This window comes from Peromyscus californicus, unplaced genomic scaffold, assembly GCF_007827085.1.
Source record: "Peromyscus californicus insignis strain IS unplaced genomic scaffold, ASM782708v3 Scaffold_20__1_contigs__length_68692818, whole genome shotgun sequence".
NCBI lineage: Eukaryota > Metazoa > Chordata > Mammalia > Rodentia > Cricetidae > Peromyscus > Peromyscus californicus.
This window is the reverse complement of record NW_026294503.1, coordinates 33166209-33189898: the sequence shown is the minus strand read 5'-3', so window position 1 is coordinate 33189898 and position 23690 is coordinate 33166209. Positions and strand designations below refer to the sequence as shown.

The 23690-nt window shown below is 43.6% G+C and overlaps 1 long non-coding RNA gene across 1 annotated transcript in view; it reads right to left on the bottom strand.

The window, feature by feature from the left end:
• The window catches only part of LOC128116246 (uncharacterized), a 30678-nt gene extending 8712 nt beyond the window's left edge, over positions 1-21966 (bottom strand). Inside the window, exons 1-2 of the long non-coding RNA XR_008220420.1 lie at positions 21866-21966; positions 19949-20041 (exon numbers count right to left, since the gene is read on the bottom strand). This is a non-coding gene — a long non-coding RNA (uncharacterized LOC128116246). The remainder of the gene's footprint in view (positions 1-19948; positions 20042-21865) is intronic.
• Between the last annotated feature and the right edge of the window lie 1724 nt (positions 21967-23690).

The following is a 23690-nucleotide window of genomic DNA, read 5'->3' as shown; positions in this document are numbered from 1 at the left end:
CAAGGGGTCCTCTATCCATCACTGTGATTCTGCTAAATCTCTTGCTAGGTGATGGGAGAGTATCTCTTGTTCCTTGACCACTGGCATGCCACTGAGCCCCATGCCTGTATCTCCTGACTAACCTTCTCTTTAGCTTCATTCTGCTTTATACATACCTTCTGCCAGGCTTCCCTAACTGAATTTTCCATAAGCTTTTCACTGTGTTCTTCCCATCACCTCTAACATTGTCATCTAATGCAGGTAACCTGAAGGCCATCTCTATGCATTTCTCAACTTCACCTGCCACATCCTCACCTGTCAGTTACATAATCCCATCTTGCCCCCTAAATATTTCTTTAATAATCCTAGTTCATCGCTTCTCTTACAAAAACTCAAAATGAGTATATTTACCTCCTAACCAGCCTTCTGCATATCATTTTTCCTTCCGACATCCAGCCTCCCATCCTATCTATTTTCTACTCAGAAACCACAGTGATCTTTCTAACAGGAAAGCGTGATCGAGTCACCATCCCTACTTTAAGCCTCATGGAGACTCTCATGGCCTATGGCCACATTTCCCTCATCTTGTGCTGCCAAAAGCCCAGAATGAAGCTGCCTGGGGCGGACACAGATGGCTGTGGAGAATGCCACTGGCTAGCCACTGTCCTTCTCACCAAGCATTGAATAAATTGGTATGGCAAGAGCCTATTTATTTTTTTAGCCTTGTTATTTTCAAACTTCCCCAGTCCAGTGCTATAGTTGCAATATCTCAGAAGCCTCTGTCCTGTGGATTAATTTGTTTCTGGCAGGATTTCAGTGGTCTCTGTGAGTCATGCTTGTCTTCTCAGCTCACCTTATACCAATTCCTGCTCAACACTGCAGGCCAAGAGAATGATCAGCAGGAACTGCTGTCCACTGGCCTCTTCCTCAACCCATCAGCTAGCACTGTGAGAACCTGACTGTTCTACAAGAGCCAGATAGAGCAGTGAGTGGGAAATGGTGGCGTTGGAGGCAAACATGGAGGTCAAACTGGAATGGCTATTGTGGGCAACTTACTAGACCTTTCCAGGTTCTCATTTCCTCGGTTGTGAAAATGGTTGCAATAAATCCTATCTCCTGGATTTGTTATGAGGATTAAATTGTTGTTGTGAGGCTATGCATATATGTGTATGTATGTATGTATGTATGCATGTATGTATGTATGTATGCATGTATGTATCCATTTAAGCATCTATTCTCTGACTAAGATGTCTGCATATCCTCAGGTAATGTTACAACTCAGTAGGTAGACCTCCAGGAGAAAGAGAAATGCCCTCAACCCTTTTGGGGTAATGGGTTCCTTGGGTAGGTGTAACATAAAAGTCATCAGGCAGATTAGTAAGAGGAAAGTACATGTTCTGTTAATTTTTGTCTACATTTGTGCACTGGTAACACTTGGATAGCTTTAGAGGTACCAAAATACATTAGTGTCTCACTGAGGAAAGCGTTCAAAGACTTTTTGGCATAACTTGACCAAGTGTGAGTCCAAGTTTGAATTCTCCTCTTCTCTCCCTATGTCTTCCATCTGTCTGTAGCTTACAGTTTCTAGCCTATCTGTATTCTGTTTGTTGTATGAGTCTGAATCTATGCCTACCTGAACGCTGTCTTGGGAGCATTTCCCTAAAAGGGCTTTGCTCTCTTTTACTGAACAGCACAGAAAGTGTCACATGGGGAAGGAATGAGGAATGTTTTACAGAAATCTTTAACTGGGTTTTAGAGGGTATAAAACTTTACTGACTCCAACGGACCCTAACTGACCCAGATAACAATCCGTACTGCAAACATCACTGCAAAGAGACGATATCACATTGCTTTAAACATTCATGAATGTTTGTTTTATAAGGCCATTTTTTTTACCTGTTTGCTGTTTACAGAAATTATTACAACATACACACAAACACATACACACCTCTCTCTGCGTCAGGCGCTCTCTGGGTCAGGGGTATGCAAGAGTATATATCTTCAAACTGAAGCTATGAATTAGCTTAGGTTGTAAAAGCCAACTGCTTGGGAAATCCAAGACAAGTAAGTAACTGGTTGTCACATTGTTCTCTTAAAGGCCGGTTTAAACACACAGGCTGAGTACACAGTAGGATATCAGTCCTCTGTTTTAAGTGACTCAAGGTATATTGTTAACTCAGTGGTGAGGTCCAACAAAAGTCCCAGTCCCTTTGAATATAAGAGATATTTTCATATTAGTTGTATGTCCACACATATCTCGACAGGACAGTGAACTCTGAAGGAATGGCTAGATGATGTGATGCCTTCCAGACCAAGACTGATGGAGGAAATGGCATGACAAAAATACCCATGGAGTGAGACTGTAAATTTTAAAGAGTCACAGGAGAAGTGGCTTAGAGGTTGAGAGCACCTGCTGATCTCCCAGAGGACCAGAGTTAGATTCCTAGCACCCATGTCAGGAAGCTCATAACCACCTGCAACTCCAGCTCCAAGGGATCGATCCGGTCTCCATGGGCACCTGAATACATGTAGTTTGAAAGAAAATGGCTCCCAAAGAGAGTGGCACTGTTAGGAGATGTGGCTTTGTTAGAGTAGGTGTGGCCTTGTTGGAGGAAGAGTGTGTCAGTGTGGGGTTGGGCTTTGAGGTCTCCTATGCTCAAGCTGCACCCAGTGTGGAAAACAGTTCACTTCCTATTGCTTGTGGATCAAAATGTAGAACTCTCATATACTTCTCCGGCATCATGTTTGTCTGCATGCCACCATGTCCCACAATGAAGATAATGGACTAAACCTCTGGACTGTAAGCTAGCCCCAATTAAATGTTTTCCTGTATAAGAGTTGCCATGGTTATAGTGTCTCTTCACAGTAATAGAAACCCTAAGACAGGTGGTATATACACATATCCATAAATAAAATTTTAAAAATGAAATTCTAAAGAATCACTAAGATTACAGGATATGAAGCTGCTTGAAGTTAAGGCTAAATAAGAGAATATATTTATTCAGGTTCATCACAGACCTAATTATCACTCTCTGGGGATGAAAGTGAATTTCTTGCCATGGAATAGGGAAAGCAAAAATATCTTGCATAGGAGCCTTGGCTGCTGTTCTTGGAAAGGAGAAATAGACAGAATGCATTCCTCTTCCAAAGACACAGTTCTTTGAGTACTTTATAGCTTGAAATAATCAATAAGACAACTTGCTGTGCTTTGAGACGGTAATCCTTAACTCTTTTAAAAGGGACAGGGATGTAAATTTAAAGTAAACACAGCCCACCTGGAAGCCTTACCTACTGATTTTTGCATCTTCCCACCTACCCTAGGAACATAATCCCTAATGTTGCAATGGGACTGCAAGAGCCCAGCTTCTAGTGTGCTCAAGTCTCCCTCTTTAGACATCCCAAAGACGATCCCTTGTACAGTCCCAGATCCTGCTCAGTTGTCCCAAGACACCTTTTCCCATAAGCACAAAGGCTTCTCCTGAGGTACGCTATGCTGAGCCTCCCTGCCCCGTCCAATTACATGACTTTGGGAGCTTATGGTAGGAGTCACTGGACTCCATAACCTCCACCTGCCCCCTTCATCAGTGTGTGAATTTGACCTGGCTTCAGTCTTTGGTCATCCATGGGGTGAATTCAGCTTTAAAACAAGTCATCTAACCACTACCTGCCAGGCTGTTCCCCAAGTCAATATTTTAAGGGTACAGAACATATAAGTGGATGACCTTAAAGTCATGTTAGGGTTTAATTTATAGATTATTTTTAAATAGTATCGAAACATTTGGGAATGAGAGAGTTGAAAGGGGAGAAAAAAAGGGAGGAGAGGAGAGGAGAAGAGAGGATTGCATGCCATAGTAAAATTGTATGCTATATTTAGTAATGTTTTATGTAATTTTCCATGTATCTATATTGGGATACAATATGATTTATATTTTTACTGCAGGTTATAGGACAAGGTAATTTAAAAAGCATTACCCTGAGTCCTTAAACAAAACATGTTAGAATCTCATTGACAAATTATTCATCTCTCTTCTTCCTAACACATCAAGCTATTTTATTTTATTTGGAGGTATTATTTTTCTTCTCTTTTCCCTTCCTTCCTTCCTTTCTTCCTTCCTTCCTTCCTTCCTTCCTTCCTCTCTCTCTCTCTCTCTCTCTCTCTCTCTCTCTTTCTTCCTTTCTGAAACAGAGTTTCTCTCCATAGCTTCAGCTGTCCTGGACATCACTCTGTAGACCAGAATGGCCTGGAACTCACAGGGATCCCACTGTCTCTGCCTCCCGAGCCCTGGGATTAAAGGTGTGAACCACCAAGCATGACAGAACACATCAGGCTGTTTCAGCCATTTTCTCCTGGCTGTGACAAAGCACCTGAGAGAAACAATATGAGGAAGGAACAGCTCATTTTGGGACACAGTGTCAGAGGTTCCAGTGCATGGTTACTTGACCCCCTGCTCCAGGGTCCGCTGCAATGCAACGTGTGCCAAGAGTGTATGTCAGAAGGACTCCTTCATGGCAGATAGGAAGAAAAGGATATGCAGGAAGGAACTCCTGGAAGATGCAGCCCCACAAGAATGGAGCCCCAGTGACCTACTTTTTCCAACTAAAACACACTTCTTAACTTTGACCATATCCACTAATCCATCAAGGGGTTAATCCTCTTGTCAGGTCAGAGCCTTTATGACCTTATCATCTCTGGAGATTCCCTCAAACACAAACCCAGAGGTGTGTGTCACTAATCCCCTAGGTATGAGGTCACTGAGTCAAGTTGACAACTAAGATTAAACATCCCAGGATCCCTTAAAAAACAATTAAAGGGCTCTCTGGCATGTTTGCTCACAGAAACATTTAAATAGCTATTTAACATTACCTTTAGGAACATGGAGATGAGTTTGGGTCATAGGCTCTGCTGAAATATTGGATCAATCTGTCCTTATATGATAAAGCCATGTGTGTTATGGATATGCCCTGTTGTATAATAATAGGAGTTTCTTACCATAGAGAGACTTTCAGTAGTAGAGAGTGATAGAAAAAAGACATTCTGGTGGCCTTGGGGTACACCAAGACAGCCTCTCCCCACAGGCAGCACATTTATACATTTGTTTCTTAGACAATAATAGATGAGGGGCCTAGGGTAAGGCTCAGGGGGTAAGAACTGTTCCTGTGAAAGCATGGAAATCTGAGTTTGGATCCCCAATACCTGTATAAAAAGTTGAGTGTGACCTCAAGAGTCTGTAATCCCAGAACTGGAGAGTGAAGACAGGTGTATCCTGGGAGTTTGCTGGCCAGCCAAAATGGCAAGAGATTTTGTCTCAAGGCAATAAGGCAGAGAGTACTGGAGGAAGACATCTAATATTAGCATCATGCATGTACATGTGCATGCATCCACACAATGCCTTACAGGCAACACATACATGTGTATTCACACACACACACACACACACACACACACACACACACACACACACACGAATCTACTTTTCTCTTGCTCATCTAAAGCCTTCCATCCCTCAGCATATACTCACCCAGATGAATTTCATCCACCCCACTCTCAAACATTTTATTTTTCTTTAGATTCAATAGTTTTTATAGAATTTTCAGTTGCAGGGTTCTTTATTCCAAAGGTAATCTTCAATAGGACCCCAGCACATAAACCAGAAATGTAATAAACCACTCCTGGGAGCATTTAAATCTCTATTTTAAGTTGGAAAAAAATAATAACAACAGCTTTGTAAAGAATCCCTGAGGTGCATGTGCAGAGATTTCTTTGAAAAGTGAGTCCAGGATAAACTAGTGTAAGCTGGACGATGTCCACCTCAGGAACACGGAACAGGAGGAGACTGCATGAACAATGTTTGATAGCTACAAAGCTCTGTATTGACATGTGACTTTGCGTCTTCCTTCTCTAGCTATGATGCAAACTTTCAAGCAGTGGACAATCTCCAAAGCTGACATCCATTTTGAATCACACAGTAGGCTGGAGCTGACTTACTAAAGTTTCCCAGATCAAGGCTGGATTGAGATGAAACTCTGAAGTAGAGCCAGTGTGGAGAGCCTTAATATTGGGTCAAAGCATCTCCCTTAGTTTGGATCAGCAGCCCACTAACATCAAACAGACAAATTACCCACTCAGAGTAGAAATAGATTCCAACTGGACAGGTGAGTAGGAGCCTCCTGCAGGACCCCTGGAAGGTCCCGTGGCAGCATCCTGGGGATGTAGAAGTAGAGTGAAGAAAAGAGAGATTCCCTCTTGTGTTGTAGAGACTCCTGGATCCTACTATTCAACCTCTTTAGTTTGTTCCAGAGAGAAATACAGACTAGTTCCACACACACACCTGTTGATTCACTTACCCATTTGGTAGACTATTTTTAGAAAGAGAAGGTGGACACAGACTATGGGTAGCTGTGTGACTCTGAGTCAACATGGACATTTCTGAACTCAGTCTCTCTTCTGTAGCTGAGGGTATGTCATGGCATCTCTGGGCACCAGCCAAGCATCTATGCTCAGGTCATCTGTCCTGGGCCTCTTGAAACTATTCATCACACTCTAATGAAGACTACATGGACTTCTGTGGCAATATGGAGTGTACTTTGAGCAAAGGATGCACATTATTAAAATTGGATTGAAGAAGATGAAGCTGGAAACATCAAGTAAGAGGAAGAAAGAATGGAGGAGGATGTAGATGGTGTGATGGTTGACTTTGTCAATGTGGCTTGACCTAGAATTACCTAGGAAGTCTCAATGAAGGGTTATCTATATTGGGTTGGTCTTTAGATATATCTGTGGGTGATTGTCTTAATTAAGTTAATTGTTGTAGAAAGATCCAGCCCACTGTGGGAGGCACTATTCCCTTTGAAGAGGTTTCTAAACTTTGTAAGAGTGAAGAAATCAAGTCAAGCACTGAGGCTGGTCGCAGAACTCTGGTGATGGGGTAGTAGTCATAAGTTAAAACCCATCCTGGCTGACATCGACGCTGTTCTTATACTCACACCTAGAAATGGACTACTGCCCCATCTCATATTGGCAAATAAAGAAACCATAGCAGAGAAGAATTGAATGCATTACCCAAGAGGCAAAAGTCTAAGCTCATTGTTTGTAACGTTACTGCACAGAGGTTAGGATCCAGATCTTGTCCCCTGTGGTAAACTGCAGCAGATTCCATAGACAGGTAGAAGGAACCTGGGGTTAGGGAAGCTTCCAGGCTCCCTTTCTTCTGGAGGACAGGCATGTATCCCATGACTGAAGGCATCTGACAGCACAGATCTGTTTGCTACATTGGATGTTTTACCCCTGCATTTAAAAAAAAATTCCTGTAGCAGTTATTGGGGCTATCCACTTTAAGCAACAGCCAGGATGGGTGGGGGTGTTCCTGCTCAAAGCAGCCCATACCCTGTAGGCCCTGGAATATTGCCTTCCTTAAAGCTCTAACCCCAGCTACTTCTTCAAATACTGAGTCTTACACAACTTCTAGAACCACAGAACAAAGCCAGAAACTAGCAGGAGGAAGATGATGTGGGTAGAGCTCTAGACCAGACTCTAATGCTTAAAAACACATGTGTACACACTACACATGTGCATGGAGGTGCATCATCCTATTGTAAATTCATGAGGGAAAATGGAGGTGCGACATTTGCATATTCTTTCAAAAATTATTTTCTACTAATGTAGAGTTAGTAGGGGTCAGGGTCTTACGTAGTGATACATTCTAGGTGAATAAAGACACTAAAGTGAGCTATATAAACATATAATGTCATCGTGGCTGACATCCTATCACCTTTGCCATATTCTTTGGTTCAGAAGTAGGTCACAAGCTTCCACCACATGCACAGGACATGAGCACCAGGACAGAGGTTGGGTCCACCTTAATGTTTTCCCATAGCAGAAACAAAGGAGCTATGTATATTAGGGTTTTAAGAATCAGAAAATAAGGGAAAGTTTAAAGGGAGGAAGGAAAGACAGAGATGGAGACACAGAACAACTGGAGAGACAGAGACAGAGATTCTGATTTTCCATAAGAAATTTTCTCATTTGACTCTGCGAGCTGAAAAGTCTTAGGATTCCAGTCAACCATCTACAGGTCTGAGGAAGTAGATAGTGTAGGTCTGCCCAGGGGCCAGCTGACCCAGGGAGAATGGTGATCTCAGTTCATGTGCAAAGGCGGGAAAGACCAGTGCCCTACATCAAGGCTACCCATCAGAAGTAGTTTGCACTTGCTCTCAGGATGGTCTGTCTTTGTTCTCTTAGTTCATAAACTGACTGAATGGGGCATATCTACATGGGGGAAAGAGATCTCTGCCTCAATCTACCAACTCAAATGTTTATTTATTTTTTTCTTTTTCAATCCCAAACCATCCCCATAGATATACCTAGAATAACATGTGGTTAAATATCTGGGTGCCCTATGACCCAGTCAATTGGAAAGGAGTTAACCATTACAATGAGGTTTTCCAAGTGGAAGGGCAACTTGTAAACAATACGGACTGAGCTTGAACTAGGGTGAAGCATGTGAGTCAGCCAGGACACCTTTAAAGAGACACCCACTCCTAAGTGCAGGAGTAGCCCTTGGTAAAAAGAACTCGTTTACATTGTATACTATAGCATCACACACCATTTATAGTGTCTCCAAGGATCTTAACAGTGTGATAGAAGGGAAGGGGTGTGTGTGTGTGTGTGTGTGTGTGTGTGTGTGTGTGTGTGTGTATGAGTGTGTATGTGTGTGTGTGTGTGAGTGTGTGTGTGTGTGTGTGTGTGTGTGTGTGTGTGTACATGTATGTAACACAATCTTAGGAGAACATAAGAACCAGATTCTTATGTCTCTGACTCCCAGACAGGACTGCTAAGAGACATCCTACCCTTTCAGACTACAATGACAGGAAGGGCAAACTTGATGTCTAGTGACTGATACGAACAACACTTGCCTGAAGAGTTAAGAGAGACAGCTCTGGGCATTAGTGTTAAAACTGTACTATTAAGACATCCTTACAGAAAGGAAAGACTTTCCATCTCCAGTAATGGATGTTGGGAAAAATGGACCATCATCTGGAAAACCTAGAGGAAATTATTGATGATTTAATGGTGATGATGTGCAGGTATTTTCTAACTAAAACATTCCCTTCTGTAGGAAGGAAAGAGGATAATAAAACTCAAGGAAACTTACAAGGTTTAGGAAGCTTCCGAAACTCACAAGATCCAGGAGGCTCTTTCCCAAGGTTACAAAAGCAGCAGCAATTGCTGAAGAAAAAAAAGATTGTCCCTTCAGATCAACCTAGCTGTCTGAAAGTTGTGCAAAGAGATCTCAGGATGCAGTTTTCATGCATTATTGTTCATGATGTAGAGGACATTTTGGTAATCAGCTGCTTTTAAATACCCATGCTCTTGTAAGTGATCCAAATAGGCTCACTGGTTGACGAATTTGCATGAAATTGTTTTCTTGGTCTGCCATTGGTTCTCTGCCTGGGATGGGGATAAACAGACATTTGTTCAGCTCTCCCAGGATAATTTGTATAAGTAACAATAAGAAACAAACAAAAGCAGACATCTGTTTCTGGTCACTTAATACGGCAACCTGAGTTCTGTATACAAGAAAATTAACATTAATAATGAAAGTTAGTTTAGAATTTAAAATATCCCAGGGATTTACTACTCATTGACTCTTTTAGAAAAAGAAAAATTGGCAGAAGGATGAATAAGCATGGAAAAAACAATTGCAAGCACAGAAGTGGACAAGCAATATTGTAAAACATTGATGGTTGATGGTAAGAAATTAATAATGATCAGTGACGTGCTTTAGAGGGAGTAGAGCTGAAATTAATAACGAGGAGGGTTCTGAGGTATTTAATTAGTAAAGTGCCTGAGATAATTTGTACATCATGAGAATGATTGAGATAAAGGACAAATCTGGAATTTGTTTTGAAAAATGATTGACAGAGTATGACTATTGGAAATAAAGGTTAGCAACAGAAAAGAGAAATTCTTGTGCTGTATTGACAGCATGTAGGTGGCACACTTGCTCTGGGAAGCCTCCTTCAGACACTCACTGTCCAGATCAACAATAAGGGAAAGTCTTTCATATGGATGTGCTTGTTTAATGTATTCTTATAGAAATCTTGATTTGTTTGTGTGACATTACTGAGACATCCCAGCATACTCCCACCCAAACAGGTGGAGCATCTAAATTTCAGGCAAGATAATAAGGGGTGGAGAATGGTGATGCTCAGGCACCTCCTGATGGTTATGGGAGAATTTTCGTGATGAGAATCCCAAGTCCACTTTTCTCAGCAACATGATTTGGTAGACATGAGGGATTGACATGAAGGGCTGCAAATAGCTGGGCTGTAGCACACAGACAGTATTGACTACCAGAAAACAAGAGATGGCCTGATCCAGACACATGGAAGGCAGGGGATCTTGAGGAACATCCAAGCATGCAGCAGGTCCAGTGAGCAGATAAAGATTCAAGTCCCTTTGTCTTAAAAACAATCAATTGCCATCTTTTCTATAGAATCAACACTCTACGAGGTGAAAGAGGTCTCTTCTAGTCATGACCAACAGCTACGGTACATCTCTCATTTGCTTTTATTTCTCTCAGTGTAGGTTAAGTTCTTGGAGGGCATGTGCTGGGTCATATTTATTCCCTGTTTTTTAATGCATTCATCGAGCTAATGTAAATGGAAGGAAAGTGAGTTAACAAAGATACAATCTAAAGAGCATATAATTACTAACAAGTAAAAGTCATCATCTCATTAAGACCTTATCTAGAAATATCAAAAATTCTAAATAAGAGGAGATGAGAGTTGAATGAACACATGTTATTGAGGACAAACATTTATCAAGTACCTATTTTGTGCTGACACTCTGTAGCCCTCTCCCAAACATCACCTCACTAACTCTGGATAATACACGGGGAGCATGGCTGTCTTCATCTTCTAAATGAGAGCCCAGTGGTTCATCAATGCAAAGGAACCTGCAGAAGTGACCTAAGGGAAGGGGTGAGGCCAGGTGAAAAGCCAGCTGCCTCTGCCCCTGTAGTGCCCTCCTGGCTTTCTCATGCAGCACAGGACTGGCATGGCTTCTCTGCTCTCCTCCACTTGATTTCCCCTCTGTTTCTTGGGCTGCAGTGGCTGAACCGTACTCCACATGCCCATTTCCAATTATAGCCTGCAAGTCAGTGCTTTGGAAAATATAATTTACTTTGTTTTTCCAGGGAGACCAAACAGAAACCACAACTGTGTATTTAAATACTCATTAACCTTTCATAGTCCCCCTTTCCCTCTCCATCCTCTCCCTCTCTTTTCCCCATCCTCATCTTCTTCCTCTTTCCTGCTTCCCCTCTCCTCCCTCTTTCTTTCCCACTGGCAACTCATAATGTCTACATTTAAACATCTCACTAGGACCCATATGAGGGTAAGATTAAGAAAAAAGTAGGGGATTGCTGAGTGGAACACTTTTAGGTGACATATCCTAAATTTTTTTTTATATTGCTTTTCCTCTTAAGTTCAACACTGATCATACCTGGCTGGTTCTTGATTCAATGTCACTATTTGACCTCATCACTTGGAGGTCTACAGCACCAAGTTATGTGGCTGTCTGCATTTATACTCCACCTCCTTTAAGGAAAGAGGGTCACCATGAACTTGAATACTAAGGTGTTTTTCTTTCTGGATCAGAAAGTCTAAGTTCTTCCCATGATGCACTTGGGCTGGTCTGTTTCACAGAAGGCTTGATCAGTGTTCCATTGATGTCATTGCCAGTGACCACATTACTTTCCATTTTCTGACCATCAACGTTTAAAGGGTGTGAGATTTGAAGGCAGATTTTTGGATGAACTTCACGCCTGTACATATATGAACTTAATGGTCATTCTATTAATGATGTTGTGTGTCAGCAACATCACTTTTTCACATTGCCTCCCATCAGCCACTCAGCCACCCCTCATTTCTCAACTCTCCCATCTTCATAGTTCTCTCCTCCACTTTGAGGCCCTGTTCTCCATTGAAATTATTGCATTGCCCACTTGGCTGTGGAATAGTGATGTCACCTTGACCTCAAAGTGTTCTAAGGATACATACATGTGTATCTCACACCAATCAGAATGCTCTATGCAAAAAGCATTGTCCTTTCCTGGACCCTGTTATGGGCATAGCTTTGTGCACGTTGAGTTTATGATCTGGAGGAAATATTTAAATTGAGATATCATCAGATATCTGTTACAAAGTTTCAGAAAGAAAGGAAAGAAGGCTACTGTGGTGGGTAGAGAAAAACGGGACTTCTGAAAAAAAAGGGGGGGCGTGGTAAATGGAATCCAATGCACTAGAGAAGTCCATAGAGAAAGTAAGGGATGCGTTGTTGGGATTGCAAGAACAAGGTCAATGTTGTAATTGACAGGTGCCTTTCCATGGATAGGAGGGCAAATTTCACCACCAAATTGCAATGACTTCAAGGGAACAGAGGAAGAGAAAGATGTTCAGATAGAGCCCATCACGGTGCCTGAAACACAGCAGGCTCTCAGGAGATGACTGCTTGTCATGGTTAGTTTGAATTGTCAACTTGACACAACCCAGAGCCACCTGGGTGTCAGTGAAGAGTTTTCTAGATTAGGCTGGTCTGTGGACATGTTTGTGGAGGATTGTCTTAATTGCTTTAATAGATGTGGGAAGACCTAGCCTGAGAATGGGCAGCACCATTCCCTAGTTTGGGACCTCTGTGTAAGAGTAGAGAAAGTTAGCTGAGTACTGTGCACTCATTTATCTGTTCCTGGCCATGGATGTGATATGACTAGGTGCTTCAAGGTACTGCCTTCACTCCCCTGCTAAAATGGACTGCAACCTGGAACTGTAAAACAAAATGAACCCTTTACTCCCAAAGTTGCTCTTTGTCAGGGTAATTTATTGGAGCAACAGAAATGAAATTAGAAAAATACAAATGAAGGAAAAATAACAGGGTGGGGACAGAGACCTTGAGAAATTGTCCTAGGGATATTCTCATTATCCAGAATCATTCTAAGAGCATAAGAATACAAATAAAAAGTACAGTATGAGTTTTAAATGCATACAATTAAGCGATCAATTACATTAAGGTATCAGAATATATGAAAGTGAGACTGTGTGTTTCATTCACAATCAAAGGAGTTATATTTTCTTGTTGTTTGTAGCATTCCAGTTCTGAGTTCCATGTCAAAAATCTGTTTGGCTAATGAAAGGGAAGGAGACCCATCTGTGTTATTAATTTACATTCATCAAATTCCCTAGTGACTAATTCATTTAGTGCATATCGATTGAGGTCTGCTTTACCACACGTCAATCAGAATATCCCTTCACCAGGTAGCAGAGTAGCTAGGATATGTAATTATTAAGAAGACCAGAATGTGTACAGTATCATCAGAGCATCTGATGTCTCGAAACAGACCTGCATCATCATCCACTATAACTAGTCTTACAGTGGCTGTGGACTTGGAGGGAGGGACATCTTAGTGACAGTAGACTTGGAATCATGGCTGACTGTTGGCTCCAATTTTTTTCCCACAAAAACTGACCATATGAGTTGACCAGATATTGGTCACTAAGTGTAACACGAATCTTAAAAGGTCTTATTAATAAAAACAAACCCAGTGCCAGGTATTGGGGTTAAAGCTGGAAGATCAGAGAAGCAGAACAAGCCACAGCTTTTTCACCTCGCTAATTCCTCAGCCGATCCTGTTTCTTCAAACTGGAAGCCTCTGTGTCCTCATCCGAATGGATCTCAGCTGAACTGCTGCTGAAAGCCTAAAAGCTTAACCAGGCCTACTCCCTGGTCCTCATGCCTTATATACCTTTTTGCTTCCTGCCATCACTTCCTGGGATTAAAGGCGTGTGTCACTATGCCTGGCTGTTTCCAGCATGTCTTTGAACTCACAGAGAGCCAGACGTATCTCTGCCTCTGGAATGCTAGGATTAAAGGCGTGTGTGCCACCAATTTCTGGCTTCTATATCTAGTGGCTGTAATGTTCTCTGAACCCAGATAAGTTTATTAGTGTTCACAATATATTAGGGAACACAATATCACCACAACTAGGCAGTTGCCCATCCCCTTTGGATATCACTAGAGAAATCAAAAGTCATTCTTGTAGGGATTTCTTTGCAATGTAAATGTAATGTCATGTCCAACAGTCAGTGCCAGTGAATCGTGAGGACAATTGCCACCATCCTCCAGTGTCTGGTAGCAGTAAAGTAAATGCCTCTTGAAGAAATGAACACACAGTGTGTTTTGCATATTGTGTCACTGGGAGAGAGGCAGGTGGCCACTTTGGAGCCCTAGCTGCTCTCCCTGGCCTCATTCCTCCTCACCTGGCTCCACATATACCTGAATACCTTTCTCCAACCGTGTTGTTTGTCCAGCTGCCCAAATCACATGGAAAGCACACCAATGATGCGCATATGTGCATACATCCACATATGCATGAGAGCGTGTGTTGGACCAAACGAATATGTTGACTCAAGTTTCATTCCAGAACTATATAACCCAAACTGCTTTTGCCCTCGTATTGAAAGTTAATAAATAAGAATCGCCATAATAATAGCTACAGTTAAAACAACCATTGGAGTGGGTTTGCTATCCCATTATGAGGATGAGAAAGATGAATTCTAAAGGCTAGGTATCTTGCCTGAGGAGTTATTTTTAAAAGCCCAGACCACATTTTGGGCAATTTGATGCCATTTCTTGTATAAATACTCAATACATCTAACACTCACTTCCTTTGAAACTAAGAGAATGCTCATCTTACAGGTTCCATTGGATCCTGCCAATCCTTGCTGTGTGGAATTTTGTTTCTTTCCCTTGCTGCCTTGCTGCCAAGCACCAGGCCTTGCAGAGCCATTGGTATTTACACAGTGAGTTAGACGAGGTCCAGTAGGTGGTGCTAGAGAGCAAGCGCTCTAGCCAGTGGCTGTGGTGAGGCTGTGGACAAGGGGAAGCTGACACCTTGGTGTTAACAGTTCTCCTGGACTAGGCCAGTCCCACAAGTGTCCAAAGCACACATTACTTCTGCAGTTGAGGCTTGAGGTTCAGGAAGATGTACTGACCCTCCCAGTCTCAAGGAGCAAGGCCAGACTGGAGTTTACTGCTGGAACTAACATCCTAAAAAACTCCCCTCTTTTAAGGGACTCGGGAGAGTGGATAGATCTTGTTGATGGATTCCTTTCTTGTTAGGAAAAGAAAGTAGGAGAGACAGTTATGATGGATGGTAGAGGGGGGCTGGAATGGGAGAATCAAGTGGGGAGGGGGAGGAGAGAGGCAGACAAGAGAGGAATGGGAGAGACCGGGGCCATTTGAGGGGTAGTATGGAAACCTATTACAGTAGAAGCTTCCTAAAATATTCACATATATACAAGTGATCTAAATGAAATCTTCAAATAATGGGAGAGGTAGAGCCCCAACTGGACATCTCTTGTCACCAAATGAAGCTCCCAGTACTCAGACTAGGTTATAACTAATTGAATTGTTGACTAAAGGGGCTCCATGGGAATACTCAAATAACTGAGGCTGTTGCCAGGACTATAGGTTGCTCTCTCCAAACTGACAACAAGGCCCCATTGCTGAAGACAACACCTGCACAGCTCATTAAACATGGAGACGTTGAGCTTATGCCTACACAGAGCCTTCATCCATATGTGCTAGCATCTTTGGTACAGGAAGGTACTCTGCACACTACCAAAAGAGAAACAGAAACAGCCCCAGCCACAAAGACTTTGATCGTCAATGGTGTTCTGCCAGCAAGATATGCTAGTGCAATGGTGGCACACAGCTTGTGGGAGTAATAACCAATATCTGATGACTGAATGAGATGGAACCCATACCCAACCCTGCTCGGGTGACCAAGAACCTGAGACTAGATAGACCAGGGACCTAGTGTAAAACCAAATACTGATGTTCGAAAGAGAGAGAGAGAGAAGAAAGAAAAAAGGAAGGAAGGAAGGAAGGAAGGAAGGAAGGAAGGAAAGAAAGAAAGAAAGAAAGAAGGTAAAAAAGTAGGAATAAAATGACTCCTAATGACATTCTGCTATACTCATAAATAAGTGCCTCGCTTAGCCATCATCAGAGAAGCTTCCTCCTGCAGTAGATGGAAATAAATACAGACCCACAGCAAGACATTATGCAGAGGGTGAGAAACTTTGGAACATTCAGCCCTAAAAGATTGATGTCATCATCAAATACCTCCCCTTGAGGCTCGGGGAACCCTGCAGAAGAAGAGGGCAGAAAGAGTGTAGGAACCAGAGAGGAGGGAGGACACCAAGACCCTCCAAATCAGCATGAGCAAAGCTCATATGAACTCACAGATACTGAGGCAGCATGCACAGGGCCTGCATGGATCTGCACCAGGTCCTTTGCATACATATTATAGCTTCCATTTTAGTGATCTTATGGGATTCCTGAGTGTGAGAATGAGTAGGTATCCATTTCTTGTGCCTTCTCTTGAGGTCCTTCCCTTCTGTTTATTTTGCTCTGATGTGTTAGTTTTTATTTTATATTAACATTTTATTATATTAATGATGTTATACCATTATCCCTTAGAAGCCTGTTTGTTTTCTAATGAGAGACAGAACGGGGTGGGAGGGGAGGTGGGAAGGAACTGGATTCAAGGAAGGCAAAACCACAACCAGGATATATTATATAAGAAAAAAATCTATTGTCAATAAGTGGGAGGAAGAGTTCCCCTCTTTCATGCCTTCTTCCTTTCCTTTTATTTAGGCAAAGCTTACTTTGTGTTCAGAAGCTGAGATGAATAAGATTCCTGACCTCAAAGCAATGCTGGACAGAAGGAGACAGAGAATGGGAGGACATGTTTGCTCAGGGCAGATCAGTGAAATATGAAGAAAAGGAAAGGCCCAGAGCACAAGTGTTTCAGGTGGGAAGGAAGGATAGGTTCTGATCCAGCGTCTCTCTGTGATCCCTCCCTAGACTAGCACTAGTAATCATGCCTGCAGAACCGGACATGGCATCTCTCACCTAAGGCAATCTTACAAGGCCTCCCCTAAGTACACCAGGCCCAGTGCCTTCCTCATGTGAGCTGGAGCAGCTCTGGTCCTCACATAAACAGAGGCGATGGGTCTGACCAAACACACCCAGTACACTAATCAAATGTAATGCTCAAGTGAAGTGGTCCAACTGCCTATTCATGTGCATTTGATATCTCCCTGGATAGAAGAGAGAATTACAGACCCTCTGAAAAAAATATCTTAATGTACAAAGCATTGCATCTGAGGGTCACATGGGTAGAAGAGAACAACCTGGTCAGATTGTGTTTAACTTCCAAGTGGTACAACATAGTTTACTAGTGATGGAAAGGTCCCTCCTCCTCCAAAAGAAGCAAGAACAGGGAGGAAAAAAAAACTGAACCATCCCCACTTGCCTTTTCTCCATGCATGATGTACTTAGAGTCTTAGCTCTTCTCTCGGGGCAGTGGCTGTCAGCAGCTATCAGCTAACGCTGGGCTTGTGTGTATCAATGATGTGCCCCTATTTCCATATCAAGAGCTGTGCCATCACTGTAGTCATTGGGCATGGGCAAACCACCTCTTCAGTCATAATGTCCCATAAAATGCTCAAGGGCCAGGACACCAAAAATGGTCTACTCTATACTTCTGTTACCTGAAAGAAAGTACTCACTTGGGACCAAGTGACCATGTGGCCAACTCCTGGGAATTCCAAGAGGCTAGTTTTCTGACCTTCTCATATAAACTTAGTTGTTACTAGTAGGTGAACTTTTTTTTTAAATAAAAGTATAGCTGAGCATGCTAGAATGTGCCTGTAAACCCAGCCCAGGAAGGCTAAGGGAAGAGAAATGGAGTCCACAGCCAGTGGAAACTGGGTAGTAAGACTGGTTGAAACAAACAAACAGATACAATCCATTAGGTAGGGTAGATGGATCTCTGTGAGTTCGAGGTCAGCCTGGTCTACAATAGTAAGTTTCAGGACAGCCAGAGCTACATCGTGAGAACCTGTCTGTGGTGGTTTGAATAGGAATGGCCCCCATAGACTCATGTGTTTAAATTCTTGGTCCACAGGGAGTGGCACTATTAGGAGGTGTGGCCTTGTTGGAGGAAGTGCATCAATGGGGGTGGGCTTTGAAGTTTCAGAAGTCATTCTTTCTGCTGCCTGTGGATCCTGATGTAGAACTCTCAGCTACCTCTCCAACACCATGTCTGCCTGCGTGCCATCATGCTTCCTGCCATGCTAAAAATGGACTAAACCTCTGAACTGTAAGCCAGCTCAATTAAATGTTTTCCTTTATAAGAGTTTCTCTGGCCATGGTGTCTCTTCACAGCAATAAAACCTTAACTAAGACACTGTCCTAAATAGCAAAAAGGAAAAAGACAAAGAACATATACAGGCAATCGTTTCCCCTAAGTGCACCCTACAAAGAAGTTCTGCAACCTCTTGTCATGGTGCATAGAAGTTTGGGGTGAACAGGGAGGTGGTGAAGAAAATTCTGAAAGGAGTTTTCATTAAACTCAACTTGGCACCTCGAGAGCTGGAGGTGGTTTTGTTTGACCTGGGATAGTAAAGTTATTGCAAGAGTGTGTGCTCTGGACACATAGGGGTCCAGTGCCAACAGGAAGCTGGTAGGGATGGGGGATGTGTTGATTTTCTCCCTCGTGATGCCATTGTCTTTGTCTTTTGAGTGTCTCAAATTGCCTGTACACCAGGTCTGCTAAAAAAACAGTGGTTGTTCAAGCTCCCCAGTGCTGTTAATGAAATCTGGGCACCTCTGGTCTCTGGGCTTACTTCCAGGCTATGTGATTTGACACATTTCTTGAGCTTGTCTCCTGTGCTCTGACCATGCTCAGGCAACTGTGCCTGTGGGGTCCTTGGCCAGAAGTGGGATTGCCTCAGTAAGGAGACAGAAGTACCCCGATCTTACTGGGGTATCAAGTCTGTGAAGACAGAGAAAGTCACAGCTCTGGGTGAGCCCAGAGCACTGTCCACTTAAACTCGGCATCTGAAGACATAACTTAGGACACATTTCCTCCTTTTGGTTTACACCATATTCCATCTCAACCAGGAGAAGCTCTCTTGAGGCTGTTTCTGAAAGATGCACATATACGTTGTCCAGGTAATACCATGCACTTCTCATTCCATCCAGGTGAGAAAGAATGACTACTTTGAACCCCACAATGAAGGGCAGGTCTGAGAACAGTGGCTTGTGCAGAACACCTGGTTTTTGGCACTGCACCATTCTGAGACAACAATGAATCCCTATTCTGTTGCCATAAGAAAGGTGAAGAAAAAGAAACATTTTCTGTGGCAACTGCCCGATATGAACTGTATCTACTTTCTCAGAACCTGGAAAGTGGTAGTGGTAATACATGGGTGGGTATGTCCCTATGTGTCTATGTGTCTGTGGTGTGTGTGTGTGTGTGTGTGTGTGTGTGTGTGTGTGTGTGTGTGTGTGTAATAGATTTTAGATAACTTAACTCAAACCTAGACATACTAGGGAAGAGGGAATCTCAATTGAGGGATTTCCTCCATCCAGTTGATGTGTTTGCGGATCATTTCCTTGGTTGCTAATCTGATGTAGGAGTACCCATCTCACTGTGAGTAGTGCCATCCCTGGGCAGGTGGGCCTGAGTGGATAGTATAAGAAAGGTAGCTGAATGTGCCAGTAAGTAATGTTCCTTCACGACCTCTGTTTAGTTCTTTCCTTCAGGTTCCTGCCTTGAGCTCTGTGGTGGATTCCCTCTACTGTGGACTCTAACCTGTGAGTTGAAAGAAATATTCTCTTTCCCAAGTTGCTTTTAGTCGTGGTGTTTTATCACAGCAACAAAAATGCAACTCTGTGTGTGTGTGTGTGTGTGTGTGTGTGTGTGTGTGTGTGTGTGCGCACGTGCACATGAACGTCTGTGCATATAGGTGCATATGTCTGTGTAGATGTATGTGTACATGTATGTGTACATATGTCCCTCAGTCTGATCTTTCCATCATTCTCATGTGCCACACTTACCTGTTTCTTGGTTGCCTCCTTCGCCCGTCTGTGAAACTTAAGCTTTATGAGCACAGAGTTCTCCCACTTCATTAACAGTTGTCTCTACAAAGCCTGGAAACAGAGGCTCAATGAATGAGTGGGTACACAGGTCAAAGGGAGGGTTGGGGACCTAGAAAGTGGATGAGAACATAGGAAGAGGTGGCCAGGAATGCCTGGAGTGAGGCAAGCCAAAAATTACATGTGCATTATGGCAGGGATGTGAAATAGCAGCCATCCAGGTCACTTCCCAGCATGAACTTCTGGGCTTGCTGGGGATGAAGTGGGGATGAAGGAGCAAGAGAATGTTGATGTCCGTCCGTGTCTGGGGGAAGTGAAGACGACAGATCCTGGGGGTTATCAGGATGTGGCGTCTAAGGTCAGAGGCCAGTGCACAGGGAAGAACCGTACGGAGAAGAGAATGAGTCCCCCACGCCCAGAGTCTGCAGCAGCCACACTGTCCAGCATGAGGCGCTAAGTGGAGAAAGAAAGGCCAGGAGCATGGGGGCTGGGAGCAGTCCAAAGCACGTGGGGGCTTTCTTACTCTGCTGGCTAGCCATGCTGCCCTGGCTTCTAGGCCTGAGCCACTTTTAACCCAGAACCCATTCCATCTCCCCTCCTTTCCAGGCTTGTAACCATCAGGAGCTCAGTGGAGCAATGGCCATGTCAGCCCTACTGGGCCCCTCAATCTCAGCTTTCTGGGGTCCTACCATTGTGTCTTACTTGGGCTTTCTTCCTAACTCACATGTATTCTCTGGAAAGCTCAGAACATAGTCTGCCACAGGTCACCTCCCCAGAGGTGTAACTTGACATGAGAGTGACCCTCCACCCCTCCAGATCTGGTGGTACCTGGCTGAGTGCCGGCTCTTCCCTAGTCACCACTGATGAGTCTGCGGGTTATTTTTTTAATTTTTAAAAATGTATTCTTCTCTCATATATTATATCCCAACCACAGTTTCTCCTCCCTCCTCCCCTCTCAGTCCCTCCTCTCCACCATTTCTCTCCCTCCATCCACTCCTCCTCCGTTTCCCTCTGGAACAGAGCAGGTCTCCCAGGGATATTAACCAAACATGGCATATCGAACTGCAATAAGACTAGGTACCCTCCCTTCATAGTAAGGCTGGATGAGGCAATGCAGTAAGAGGAAAAGGATCCCAAAAGCAGGCAAAACTTTCAGAAATACCTCCACCCACTCCCACTGTTAAGAGTTCCACAAGAATACCAAGCTACACAATGATAACATATATGCAGAGGTCCTAGGTCAGACCCATGCAGGCTCCCTGATGGTTGGTTCAGTCTCTGGGAGCCCCTGGGAGCCCAGATTAGTTGATTCTGTGGGTTTTCTTATCATGTCCTTGACCCTTCTGGCTCCTACAATCCTTCCTCCCCTTCTTCCGCAGGAGTCTCTGAGATCTGCCTAGTGATTGGCTGTGGGTCTCTATATCTGTTTCCATTGGTTGCTGAGTGAAGCCTCTCTGATGATGATTACGCTAGGCTCCCATCTACAGTGAAATGATTCCTAATGGTATTCTCCTCTACTCACAGACAGGAGCCTCTGAATCCTAATGGAGGTACTGAGTGGTGGCTTCTACAACGCTGGGAAATGAAAGATGCCGAGGTGAGTGGGCTCTGCACTAGTTCTGGCCCTGTTGTCCACAAGATTGCAAAGTGCTGGTGAAGCCCAGGACCAGGGGAACAACCTCAGCCCTGACTCTCCCTGAGCACACACCTTGAGCCACTCACCACTTATTCCTGAGCATTTTCCCTGCCAAGTTCCCAACAGGCTAACTGTGAAGGTTCAAGTGCTGCAAGTGTTAATTACCCTATCATTGTCAAGAACCTCATATCTCCTGGTCCCCTCGTCCACCTAGAACACCATACCAGGATTCTAGAACTCACCAGAACCACAAGAAGACAGAAGCAAGCACACTCTCCCTAGTCCTCAACACATATCCTTTCATCCCTGTTGAACTTCGGTCACGATGAGATGTGACTTTCCAAGCCTTCTGCAAAGGAGTGATGTGGGGAACAGTTTATATTGGTTATTTCTGCAGAATCTCCTGTTCTCTCCTTCAATCACCATAACAACCTACATCCTATGAAAAGAGGGGAGTACTCGCTGCAGCCGGAATGGGGAGCCAACAAAAGAAGCCTGACAGAAGTCAGTTCTTCAGGGATCACTTAGCTTCTCACGGACACCTGGTCCCCTGGTGTCATCAATGCCTTTTTCTGATCCCCAGGTGCTCATGGTACCTGTATACTGAGGACATCAGTTCAACGCGCACATCCTTCTTAAAATCGTAGAGCTACAGACTGATTAGCTATCAAATTCCTGCAACAGCCATAGATCAAATAGAGAAAGGTTTGAAATGCAGGCTCTAAGCCAAGAGGATGGTAGACTTTGGAATCTCAAGTTCAACAAGGAGCCCTTGGCCTGGGGAGATGAAAGCTATCATGGGGGAAAGAATGGAGGCTTCTATGTGCATAAATATTGTGAACTGTCTGTCTTCTTTTCATTCTAGAATGCCAGCATACACATTTACCACGTCAGCGGCTGCATATTGTTCTCTGAGATGCTTCCGTGTGCTCTACTCAAATAACAGCAGCAGGCCTACATAGCAGCCAATATAACAATTCACAAACAAAAGCAGTCCCTAACCAAGGGACAAGGGGGAATGGGTTGACCCTCTCAAAGAGTCTGAGACTTTAGGCTGGCCAACCTAGCACCCCTTAGTTTACGAATGTGCTACCTGCAGAGTTCAACTAGAGCCTAGAGGACAGCTCTCGACTCCTATAAGCTCAACCATGTGGCAGCCCTGGTAATAGCCTGTGGGTGTACTGCCACAGCTTAAGCAGAGCACACAGTATGCTAGTAAGAAAAGATGATGGACAGTTCACAATGGTGCAGAAGGAACAGTGGACACTCAGAGCCTAGGGTTATGTTTTCCCACCTTCTTTTGGTAATATCGTCAGAGAAATCAGGACTCTCTGGACATGTGCCAGAGCTTTGTTTTGATGTACCTTGTAATACATATCGAAGGTACTGTACCAGATGAACAGCAGACACTGGCATTCTAAGGCATTGATGAAACACATGTGCTCCTGAGGATGGTAGAAAAGCCAGAACTATCCTAGGGTCTTAGAAACAGAGGGGGTAGTTCCTGTCTGAAGCTCGTAGTCTCAACCAGGACCACAGAATGTTCAGTGTCCTGGAGCATGTCAAGAATCATCTATAGAGCTGAAGAGGCATTGGTTCACCTTGCATCCCCCTCCAGAAATATGGAAGGCACAGTTGCTGGTGGGTTAGGGGTTTGGGGGTTTGGGGGTTCTTATTAGAGCATGTGCTACATATAGCACACTGCTTTGACTCAGATGAGGTGACACAGCAAACTCCAGGCTTTGACAGGCGAGCAAGGCCACAAAGTTATTGTGGTAGCTGTAGGCTTTGATGAGAGGAGCCATGCCTCATGGGGGGTGTGATTCAATGGAGCTTTAGCTGTTGGAGGTATAGGCAACAGGGGAAGATGTCATGTGGAGCTAGAAGCAAGCTCCAGGGTGCATTCTTGATAAAGCCTTGACTTTTGTAAAAGACCATGTTATCTATGATAGAGAAGTGCATGGCTTTTAAATCAACTCTCTTAGAGAAATGAGGGTAGTCTATTATCTAGACTGTACTCATTGTCTTACATTTCAAGAAAGTGATTGAAAAATCATTCAGGGCTAA